The following is a 12694-nucleotide window of genomic DNA, read 5'->3' as shown; positions in this document are numbered from 1 at the left end:
TGGACTCGCCACCTGACTCTGTAGGCGACATAGTTCAGAGCTTTGCAGATGTTTTTAAAGGACTGGGCACCTTACCCTTCACATACAAAATCTCACTGAAGGAAAATGCAAAGCCAGTTGTGCATGCTGCCAGAAGAGTTCCTGTGCCACTGAAAGATAAGTTGAAGAAGGAATTGGACAGAATGACAGCCCTGGGAATGATAAGAAAGGTTGAAGAGCCAACCGACTGGGTCAACTCCATGGTGTGTGTAAAGAAAAAGAGTGGTGACCTGAGAATATGCATAGATCCGAAGGATCTAAATGAAAACATCAAACGGGAGCATTACCAAATACCTAAGAGGGAGGAGATTACCTGTGAAATGGCGGGTGCCAGGTACGAAACTCACAAGGTTACTGAACACAAAATGAAAAACTGCAAAGAATTGCAGAAGTGCAGTCTTTGACTTCTCAATGAAACAGATGGGGGTTTTTTTGGGGGGGTTTTGTGTCCCGTTTGGATCTTTAGCCATCAGAATTGTTGTCTTAAGGCCAAGAAATATCCCAAGCGGATTTATTTTACCAAGTGGATCATCATGGCCTTGCCATATTGGTCCATTTGATTGACCTTTATTATAATTATGAATTTATTTTATTTTCAGTTGCTACAAACGGGACAGACGTGACTGGGGGATAGGACAGGGAGAAAGAATGAAAGAAAGAGAGGGAGAGAAAGAAAACCAAAGGGGTGAAGAGACGGTGAGAAGGGGGGGAAGAAAGAAAGAAAGAAAAAAAAAAAAACACCTGGATCACCTGTATGGAGAAAAAAAACAGAAGAGAAAGCAAACAACAAAGTGCAACATAGTAAAAAAAACCGGCACCATCACAATAAACTAGCTAGCAGTAGATATCAGTAGATACTAAATAATAAACGATATTGTGCAGCACGCAAAATAGACAGCGCACAATGTGCTTTGAGGCAGCAGCCAAGAAAGCTGTAGTCCGCGTCTGTGAATACCCGTATGTACACCTGTGTGCATACCTGTGTGGATCAGCATGCTTGCATTCCAAAGGTTTCCCCATGTAACGATCTGCTAGGGAGTGTGGGGGGGCCACAGCCCCGTCCACCAGGGTATGAAGCAGGTATGGAGGAGATCAAAACTCCAGACATCCAGAGGCCCCCAGAACACAAGAGACCAAGGAAGACCAACAGAGGGGCAGCCGCGCCACTGTCCCAGTAAGAGCTGAGGAGAGTCCCAGATGAGGGCTCACTCAGCAGCCGCGGAGCAGAAGCCAGGGGGAGTTGCAGTGACGCGCCCGTGAGCTCCGCCGGCAGCCAGCCGTGCCTGAGTGACCGAGCCCCCGGCCGAGAGGCCGGTGAGTGGAGATAGGCCTCCAAACCTTGGAGGGCCTGAGATGTCCCCAGAGAGGTGGCGTCTGATACTCAACCTGACATATAGACACAGACATACAGGCACACACAGACACAAACACCCATTCCCACCCTCATGCTCTCATATACACTTACTCCACACTCAACCAACGTGGAGACAGACATAAAGAGACGCTGTACACACAATCACACTCCCCAAGCGTACTCTACAAACCGGGTCTAGGTACCCTTGCCCCTGGAGGGGGGAACTGCACCCAGACCCAGGTGGTGTTACCCTTTTCCCTGCGGTGGGGAGAGGCAGACCACCCCGACTCCGCCGCAGCAGGGAGGCCCCACACTCCAGACCGCAGTCGGACGGCCAACTCCTCCTAGCCCCCCCGCTCAAGCAGGCCGCAGAGAACGGGGGTGAGAGAAGACTCCAAACCTCCCTCCACTCGCTCATTGTAGTGTTGATGCATGTGTGTTCTAAGGTGCATTTAAAATCCAGGAGGACATGGAGCTACCTGCCAGAGAGCAGCAGGTAAGCGCATGGTCCCTCCTGCTAGCCCTCAATGTCTACGTGGAGATTATCCCCACTGCGAGAGTCACCACATTCCCAAACCAGAAACCGTGGATGGACAGATCGATCCGCACTGCAGTAAACGCCAGGACCGCCTCCTACAACGCGGGTCTCGCCACTGGCGATATGAGCGCCTACAAAGCGGCCTCATACGGCGTGCGGCGAGAGATGCCAAACGCAGGTACCGGGAACGTGTGGAGTCCCGCTTCCACCAGGGCGACACACGGAGTATGTGGCACGGATTACGCACCATTACGGACTACAAAGCCAGGGACACTGCGCCGATCAACGCGACTCTGCATTCACCAACGAGCTGAATCGATTCTACGCCCGTTTCGAGGTTGGCCAGGCGGCTAATGCTATCTACCGCCTGACTACCGAGGACAGTGACGTCATCAGCGAGAGACCGGTGACCAGCATCGCGGAGCATGACGTCCGAGCGGCACTGAGGAGAGTGAACACAAGGAAAGCGGTGGGGCCAGACGGCATCACCGGCCGTCTGCTGCGCTGCTGTGCTGACCAGCTAGCAGGTGTGTTCACTTACATCTTCAACGAGTCCCTGGCGAAGTCTGTGGTCCCCACATGCTTCAAAAGATCCACCATCATCCCTGTGCCCAAGAACAGCAACCCCTCATCCCTGAACGATTACCGGCCAGTTGCACTGACCTCGGTAGTAATGAAGGTGTTTGAGAGGCTGCTGAAGAACATCATCTCCTCCTCCATCCCAGACACCACAGATCCGCTGCAGTTCGCCTACAGATCCAACAGATCCACAGAGGATGCCATCGCCCACGTCCTACACACCACTCTCAGCCACGTGGACAAGAAACAGGGTAACTATGTGCGAATGCTGTTTGTTGATTACAGTTCAGCGTTTAACACAATAGTGCCCTGCAGACTGTTCACAAAGCTGAGGGATCTGGGACTTAACAGCCGTCTGTGTGCATGGGTGTTGGACTTCCTCACTGGCAGAACTCAGGTGGTGAGGGTGGGCAGGTGCTTCTCCAACAGCATCACCATCAACACAGGAGCACCTCAGGGATGTGTCCTCTCGCCACTGCTCTACTCCCTCTACACTTCAGACTGTGTGGCCACCCATGGCTCCAACACCATTGTGAAGTTTGCTGACGACACAGTGGTGTTGGGTGCCATCTCCAACAACGATGAGGCGGCCTACATGGATGAAGTGAAGAATCTGGCATCGTGGTGCCAGGACAACCACCTCCAGCTGAACGTCAGCAAGACCAAGGAGCTGGTGGTGGACTTCAGAAGGGGTCAGCACAGAGACTACAAGCCCATCATCATCAATGGAGCTCCAGTGGAGAGGGTGCAGTCCTTCAAGTATCTTGGTGTCCACATCTCCTCAGACCTGACATGGGCTGCCCACATTCAGGTCCAGACCAAAAAGGCTAGGCAGCGCCTGTATCACCTACGACAACTGAAGAAGTTCAGGGTCTCTCCAAAGATCCTCAGGATTTTCTATACAGGCGCTGTGGAGAGCATCCTCACACAGAACATGACATCGTGGTTTGGGAACAGCTGTGTGAAGGACCAAAAAGCTCTCCAGAGAGTGATCCGTACAGCAGAACGCTGCTGCAGGATTGCTCTCCCCCCGCTTCAGGACACCTACACCAGGAGATGCTGGACTAGAGCAGCGCAGATACTGAAGGACCCGTCCCATCCTGGCAACAAACTGTTCCAACTTCTGCAATCTGGTAGAAGGTTCCACATCTTCCGGGCAAGGACAGAGAGACTCAAGAGGAGCTTCTATCCCCAAGCCATCCGTGCCCTAAACACACACACCCACCCTCTCACATCATCTATAATTCAAATTCAAATTCAAATTCAAATTTTATTTGTCACGTACACAGTCATACACAGTACGATATGTAGTGAAATGCTTGGACAACTGCTCGTGACCTAAAGAAAACAAAAAAGGAAAGGCTATGAATAAGATTAAAAAGGGTAAATTTAACTAGGAAGGAATAAAATATAAATTAAGGTTAAAAATGAAATAACTGTACAACACAAATTAGAATGAAGGGTAAATTTAACTGGGAAGAATAAGATAAAATATATAAATTAAAGTTGAAAATAAAATAACTGTACAACAAAATACACAATACACAATATAGAACTATATAAGAATGTATGAAGAAATCTAAATCTAAATAAATATATACACAATAACAGCAGCTGTACAAGTATTAACTGGAAATGAAGAATATAGTGACCAGTGTTGTGCAAAAACAATGTCCAGAAAGTCCAGTGTGTGTGTAAGAACCATATGTGTGGGTCAGTACTGTGTGGTGGTGTGATTGAGAGACCGTATCGCCTGCGGGAAGAAGCTCCTCCTCAGTCTCTCTGTGTTGGTCTTCAGGGAGCGGAATCGCTTTCCTGACCTCAACAGAGAGAACAGTCTGTTGTTGGGATGGCTGAGGTCCTTCACGATCTTCCTGGCCTTAGTCCGGCACCGCCTGCTGTAGATTGAGTGCAGGTCAGGGAGCTCGGAGCGGATGGTGCGCTCAGCTGACCGCACAACCCTCTGTAGAGCTCGTCTGTCCTGCATGGTGCTGTTCCCGAACCAGGTTAAGATGTTTCCCGCCAGGATGCTCTCTATGGTGCACGAGTAAAAGTTCCTGAGCACCTTGGAGGGCAGTTGGAAGTCTCTCAAGCGTCTGAGGTGGTAGAGACGCTGTCGGGCCTTTTTCACCACGGTGTTGATGTGACAGGACCATGACAGGTCCTGCGTGATGTGAACTCCGAGGTATTTGAAGCTGTCCACTCTCTCCACTGGGCACTCGTTGATGACGGGGGTCTGGTAGTTCCTCTCCTGCTTAGTGCTGAAGTCCACTATCAGCTCCTTTGTCTTACTGACGTTTAGAAGGAGGTTGTTCCTCTGGCACCAGTTCTCCAGATTCCTAATCTCCTTCACGTAGGCCGTCTCGTTGTTATCAGAGATCAGGCCCACCACGACGGTGTCGTCAGCAAACTTGATGATGGTGGTGGAGCTGGTAGTGGCCACACAGTCATATGTGTACAAAGAGTACAGCAGGGGGCTCAGAACACACCCCTGGGGGGCTCCAGTGCTGAGAGTGGTGGAGGCTGAGACATGTCCGCCCATCCTTACTGCCTGTGGTCTGCCAGTTAGGAAGTTGGAGATCCACTGACACATAGATGAGCTGAGTCCCAGATGCTCCAGCTTGGTGGTGAGTGTGGAGGGAATTATGGTATTAAATGCAGAGCTGTAGTCTATGAAGAGCATTTTAACATAATTCCCCCTTCTAGTGTCCAAGTGAGTGAGTGATGTGTGGAGGAGATGAGAGATGGCATCGTCTGTGGAACGATTTGGACGGTAAGCGAACTGTAGTGGGTCCAGTGTGTCTGGTAGTGAAGAAATGATGAAGTCTCTGACCAGGCGTTCAAAGCACTTCATCACTACTGAGGTGAGGGCTACAGGGCGATAGTCATTAATAATAAATCAAATCAATAATTGACTGAGACAGGACTCTTCCAGACACTAAACCAAGGCACAATGTACATTTCAATTCCTTTAATTTTAAATATGTTTATATTGTCTATCCTGTAAAATAGTCAGATATCTATTCATATTAATGTACAGAATTCACCTGCTTGCTGCTACTACTGCACATTCACCCAGTGTATATACTATATGTGTATATATATATATATATATATATATATATATATATATATATATATAAAAACACCCAGCACGCCCCTGCGGGCGGTTTATCCTTCAAGCTCGGGTCCTCTACCAGAGGCCTGGGAGCTTGAGGGTCCTGCGCAGTATCTTAGCTGTTCCCAGGACTGCGCTCTTCTGGACAGAGATCTCCGATGTTGTTCCCGGGATCTGCTGGAGCCACTCGCCTAGCTTGGGAGTCACCGCACCTAGTGCTCCGATTACCACGGGGACCACCGTTACCTTCACCCTCCACATCCTCTCGAGCTCTTCTCTGAGCCCTTGGTATTTCTCCAGCTTCTCGTGTTCCTTCTTCCTGATATTGCTGTCATTCGGAACTGCTACATCGATCACTACAGCCGTCTTCTTCTGTTTGTCTACCACCACTATGTCCGGTTGGTTAGCCACCACCATTTTGTCCGTCTGTATCTGGAAGTCCCACAGGATCTTAGCTCGGTCATTCTCCACCACCCTTGGGGGCATCTCCCATTTTGACCTCGGGACTTCCAGGTTATACTCGGCACAGATGTTCCTGTACACTATGCCGGCCACTTGGTTATGGCGTTCCATGTATGCCTTGCCTGCTAGCATCTTGCACCGTGCTGTTATGTGCTGGATTGTCTCTGGGGCATCTTTACACAGCCTGCACCTGGGGTTTTGCCTGGTGTGATAGACCCCAGCCTCTATGGATCTTGTGCTCAGAGCTTGTTCTTGTGCTGCCATGATTAGTGCTTCTGTGCTGTCTTTCAGTCCAGCTTTGTCCAGCCACTGGTAGGATTTCTGGATATCAGCCACCTCCTCTATCTGCCGGTGGTACATACCGTGCAGGGGCCTGTCCTTCCATGATGGTTCCTCGTCTCCCTCCTCTTTCTTGGGTTTCTGCTGCCTGAGGTATTCACTGAGCACTCGGTCAGTTGGGGCCATCTTCCCAATGTATTCTTGGATGTTCGTTGTCTCATCCTGGACTGTGGTGCTGACACTCACCAGTCCCCGGCCCCCTTCCTTCCGCTTAGCGTACAGCCTCAGGGTGCTGGATTTGGGGTGAAACCCTCCATGCATGGTAAAGAGCTTTCTTGTCTTTATGTCAGTGGCTTCTATCTCCTCCTTTGGCCAGCCTATTACCCCAGCAGGGTACCTGATCACGGGCAGGGCGTACGTGTTGATGGCCCGGATCTTGTTCTTACCATTCAGCTGACTCCTCAGGACTTGCCTGACCCTCTGCAGGTACTTGGTGGTTGCAGCTTTTCTAGCGGCCTCTTCATGGTTCCCATTCGCCTGTGGGATCCCCAAGTACTTGTAACTGTCCTCTATGTCTGCAATGTTGCCTTCTGGTAGTTCAATCCCCTCAGTTCTGACTACCTTCCCTCTCTTTGTTACCATCCGACTACACTTCTCCAGTCCGAACGACATTCCAATGTCATTGCTGTATAGCCTGGTAGTGTGGATCAGTGAATCGATGTCTCGTTCACTCTTGGCATACAGCTTGATGTCATCCATGTACAGGAGGTGGCTGACAACTGCTCCGTTCCGTAGTCGGTATCCGTAGCCAGTCTTGTTAATGATCTCACTGAGGGGGTTCAGCCCTATGCAGAACAGCAGTGGGGACAGAGCATCTCCTTGGTAGATCCCGCACTTGATGGTGACTTGTGCTATGGGCTTGGAGTTGGCCTCTAGTGTTGTACGCCACATCCCCATTGAGTTCCTGATGAAGGCTCTTAGGGTCCCATTGATCTTGTACAATTCTAGGCATTCCAGTATCCAGCTGTGGGGCATTGAGTCATAGGCCTTCTTGTAATCAATCCAGGCAGTGCACAGGTTGGTCAGTCTGGTCTTGCAGTCTCGGCTGATTGTTCTGTCTACCAGTAGCTGGTGTTTTGCGCCTCTGGTATTCTTGCCAATTCCTTTCTGTGTCCCGCTCATGTATTGACCCATGTGCCTGTTCATCTTAGCCGATATGATGCCTGACAGGAGCTTCCATGTAGTACTGAGGCAGGTTATTGGTCGGTAGTTGGAGGGGACCGGTCCCTTCTTGGGGTCCTTGGGGATCAGGACCGTCCGGCCTTCAGTTAGCCATTCCGGGTGTCTCTCGTTAACTAGCAGCTGGTTCATTTGTGCTGCCAGACGCTCGTGGAGTGCAGTCAGCTTCTTCAGCCAGTAGGCGTGAACCATGTCGGGCCCTGGTGCTGTCCAACTCTTCATACTGGAGACCCTTTCTTGGATATCTGCCACTGTGATGGTTACTGGACCCTGTTCAGGGAGGTCTGCCCTCAGATCCTCTAGCCACTGAGCATTGCCGTTGGGTTGCATCCTTCTCCCATATGCTCTTCCAGTATTGCTCCGTCTCCAGCCTTGGTGGTGCTGTTCTCTTATTGTTCCCTTGCCACTGAGAGTACACCTTTGCTGGTTCTGTGGAGAACAGCTGGTTTATTCTCCTGCCTTCTATCTCTCTGGTGTACCTCCTCAAGCGGCTGGCCAAGGCTGTGAGTCTTTGCTTGGCAGTTTCCAAGGCCTCAGGTATGGACAGCTTGCTGTATTTCTTAGGCACCTTATTTGTCGCACCTTTCTGCAACTCCGTTAGTTGGCTAACCTCCCTCCGTGCTACTTTGATCTTGCCCTCTAGCCTCCTTCTCCATGGAGGGTACTGCCCCTTGTTGCTGTTCAACTTGTAGCCAAGCATCTCACTGATCACTGTTGCCGTATTGTAGATGAGCTTGTTAGTGTCGGTAATCGTGGTTGTAGGTATTGCCCGTAGTGCTGCATTAACATCATCTAGCAGACCTTCTGAGGGTACTTCACGTAATCTTGGTAACCGGCTACGGGGGATCCAGGTTTCAAGCTTGGCCATGATCCTATTTTTCAGGTCAGTTCCTATCGCACTTGGGGCTATGTACCCAATCTCGGGTGATGATATCTCCCCCCTGACCTGGCGTCCTGACTCCTCCTTGCCGTAGCATTTGTGTTGTACCTCGTCAATCTCTAGCTGTGAGAGCAGTCCCTTCTTTCGAATGTTGGAACACTGAGCTACTAGTTGTTTCGCCGTCATTGTGGATGTTGGGTATCGAAGAATCCATAGGTCCCTCATCCTATTCATGTAGCCCCTTCCGCCAGGGTTACTTGCGTAGTAGCATTCCAACAATGCCCTGTTTTCGTCTCTTGCCCACCGATGCCTTCTTGTTCCAGTAGCCCACTTTTCGTCAGGGTGCCCTGGTTCCTCAACACCTGACGCGGACCTTGTTGATCCGGGCGACGTCCGAGCCGGCATGCCTTCATATTTATCTGTCTCGCTCATGTCTGCGGTAGGCTTGCTTAGCATAGGGGGTCTAGCCTTAGGACCCTTACTGGATACAGACGCCCCAGGTAGGAATCGAACTTGCGATCCTCTGTCCCAAAGGCGTGTAGTCTAACCACTACGCTATCCAGCTGCTATATATATATATATATATACACATATATATATACACATATATATACACACACAATGTTCTTCCTCTACACCCCCCCCCCCCCCCCCCCAATTTTTGCACATGTCGAGGAGCGTGTCAGGCTACATTTCACTGTGTGTTATAATTGTATAACTATGCATGTGACAAATAATAAAGAACCTTGAACCTTGAACCTCTACGTGTATTTAACATTGGATTCCGTGTATCGTGCCCACCCCCAAGATCCTATATGTATGTGTAATGAGAGTGTGAGTAAGTAATGTGAATGTCTAAGTTGTGGGATAAAATTGTGGCAGAGGCAGCCAGAAGGGGACGGGGGGGGGGGGGGGGGGTAGCCTCCTCTGCACCCTGGTGACATACCCCTACTCCAAGGTCCTGCATGTGTGGGTGGTTGTGGTGGAGCGGGAAGGGGGAGGCAGCTGGAGATGGGGAGGGAAGGAAGGGAGGGGCAAGTGACCCCTCCCTGGGGCCAGCTCCCCCGCTGACCCCAGTAGGCACTCCCATACTCCGCGACCCGCCAGGGAAAGGGGGCCCAGGCCCATCCAGACCGGGGCCCAGCGCAGCAGCACCCCCCGGCCCCACAGATCCCGGGACAGTCCACCCAACCCCACCACAGAGAAAGCTGCACCCACCCCACCATCCACTCATCTTCCAGACTACATGAGACAATAGACGCCCAGGCTGAGATCTTCCTCCACCTCTCCTGTATCTCCCCCTCCTGCAGAGAGTTCCTGAGGAGAGGAAAGCTCCTGCAAGGTGTAACAACCTCCCCCACCAGTTGAAGAGCCCCCCAGGTGGCTCGACGCACCGGCGGCACCCTGCGCCAGGGCTGGGCCCCCATGCACCCACCCGCCCACAACCCCGGCAACACACAAACCAGGACCCAAGGCCCCGAGGCCCGGCCAGGGCCCCAGCCCAGAGACGGAGCGCCCCCAGAACCTCACGCCCATCCCGGACCCACCCAGGAGACAGCCAGGCTACCAGGTCAGTAACCCACGTCCGTCAGCACAGACCCTCCCCTAGCCCCGCTGCACGCAGCCACGAGGAAACAGTCACCCGAGAGCCAAAAGAGCCCCCAACCGGACATGACCGCTACCCCGGGTTGAGCCCCCCAAGGAAGATGCCTCCGGGGAACCCCCCGACGCCCTAAGCGTGTCCCTACCCCCACCCCAATCACAACAGTGAAGGCGGGACCAAACAGATGGTTTTTGAAAGCAAGAACTTTAGAGAGTTTAGCTCCATCCAGTTCCATGAAAACCTTCTGGAAAACGTCAACGTTGTAGCGAAGGTCCGCAGGGTAGGCAAGGTTTAATGCATACATGAGTCCAAATAGCATTATCACAGCAAATGCTACATTATCCAAATTCTTCGCCACCCTGATGCCTGCAAGGACAACTCTTGTTCATCTGCTGAAGCTTGCTCTTTAAGGAGATAAATTCAAACAGTGGTGTCTTCAACAGTCTCACTGATGGCACGTTCTTCCATGTTAGTCATTTCATGCCAAGCAAGTAATATGACACTGTGGAAAGTCCGAAAAAAAAGAAAAAAAAAGACAAGTACATACCACATACTCCCGGATAAGCATGCCAGGGTCTTCACCCATGTAGATTTCACTGTGTGTTATACTTGTATAACTATGCATGTGACAAATAAAGAACCTTGAACCTTGAACCTTGATACACACTCCCTTGACACACTCAGCATCAACATCTTCACACTGAAATGAAATGTATGTAATTAGCATCTTCATTCAGCTCTTGTCCTTCATTTAAGTTTTAATAGTGTACTTTACATGAATGTTTTTAAAGTAAAGGCACACAAATTAATAATAGATTTACTGGCAATTAATAATAAGTTGACAAAGTGAAGGTTAAAAAAACAAGCAGATATAAAAATACAAAATGAGAGAATTTATCATGGGAAACATGTCTGTGAAGGTTCTCAGTCATCCAGGTCATCGTAGTCAAAGGAGCTTGCAAAGAAAAGCGTCTGGACTTCTTTATGTAGCCGGCGTATCAGAGAAACTCAGGAGAGTTTTCTCCAAGCATGACATCCCAGTGTATTTCAGACCCAGCAACACGCTCAGACAGAAACTGGTTCACCCGAAAGACAAAACGCCAAAACACAAACTTAACAATGTGGTGTATGCTGTACAGTGCAGCGAGGAATGCTCAGACCTCTACATTGGAGAGACCAAACAGCCACTTCACAAGCGCATGGCACAACACAGAAGAGCCACCTCCACAGGACAAGACTCAGCAGTCCATCTGCATCTTAAGGACAAAGGACACTCTTTCGAGGATGCCAATGTTCACATTTTGGACAGAGAGGACAGATGGTTTGAAAGAGGAGTGAAAGAAGCCATCTATGTCCACTGTGAGCGACCATCTTTGAACAGAGGCGGGGGTTTACAACACCAACTCTCTGCCATCTATAATCCAGTTTTGAGATCCCTTCCCAGACGCCTTAACGCCCACTCACATCCTGGGCCATCTGACCTCAGGAATTTGCATGATAAGGTGGGGCCAGGTTTCACAATGAACACACCCGAAACTCTGGCTGATTGGGACCCACGCCCAGTTTCCCACCTTGGCTCAGGCGATTAGAGGATCATCAGGGGGTCCTTTTGTCCCTCTGTGGGGGGTCACTCCCACTAGGTTTATATCTGGGACTCTCCACCATTTGACCTTAGAACTGAAGAAGCTTCTCGGATGAGAGGTGAAACGTCTTCAAGCAACTTAAAGAAGTCCAGACGCTTTTCTTTGCAAGCTCCTTTGACTATCATGGGAAACATTTGAAATCTTCCACAATTATAAAGTTTCATCCAAAGAGGATCATGTTAAGTGAATGTTGAGGCTTAATCACTTACATTATCCATTCATGCCACAATTCTTTTCAGTATTAGTCCAAGCTCTGCTCTTCTGTTGACCAACTTCACCAGGTTGTCCAGGTGGAGAGCCAGCTGAGCCACGAACTTTGTCTGAGGGGGGATGGTGGCAATTCTCTTAAACTCAGTGTTGATCTGAAAACATGAGCACAGAGAAATGAGCTTTAAATCAGAATCAGAATCAGAAAGGGTTTTATTGCCAAATGTTGAGCAGGTTTACAACATTAGGAAATTGCTGCGGTGCTTCAGTGCAAACATACTGTCATAAAAATATTAAAATAAGAATAAGAATTAAAAGTGCTAAGTGGATAGATATATACATGATATATACATGAGTGCAGGTGGTGATCAGTGCCAAACATGGAATGATGCAGTGAACACAGCGTAGGGTCATGTGTTAGTGGTGGGAACAGTCATACGGTTATTGTTCATGTGTCCGACAGCAGAGGGGAAGAAACTGTTCTTATGGCGAGAGGTTCTGGTGCGAATGGACCGGAGCCTCCTGCCTGAGGGGAGCAGGTCAAACAGACTGTGTCCAGGGTGAGAAGGGTCAGCTGAGATCCGAGCTGCACGCCGCAGTGTCCTGGAGGTGTACAGGTCCTGCAGAGATGGGAGTCTGCAGCCAATCACCTTCTCAGCAGAGCGCACAACACGCTGCAGTCTCTGTTTGTCCCTGATAGTGGCTCCAGCATACCACACGGTGATGGAGGAGGTGAGGATGGACTCGATGATT

The 12694-nt window shown here is 50.1% G+C and overlaps 1 pseudogene; it reads right to left on the bottom strand.

Annotated features, from left to right (window-relative positions):
- LOC146569256 (uncharacterized) overlaps positions 1–12694 on the bottom strand; it is a 54470-nt pseudogene that overhangs the window by 23005 nt on the left and 18771 nt on the right.

Source organism: Mchenga conophoros, linkage group LG7, assembly GCF_057382185.1.
Source record: "Mchenga conophoros isolate Kocher_MC1m ecotype Shallow Benthic linkage group LG7, M_conophoros_male_GT1.1, whole genome shotgun sequence".
NCBI classification, from domain to species: Eukaryota; Metazoa; Chordata; class Actinopteri; order Cichliformes; family Cichlidae; genus Mchenga; species Mchenga conophoros.
The sequence above is the reverse complement of the archived record's forward strand: the minus strand, read 5'-3'. Positions and strand labels throughout refer to the sequence as shown.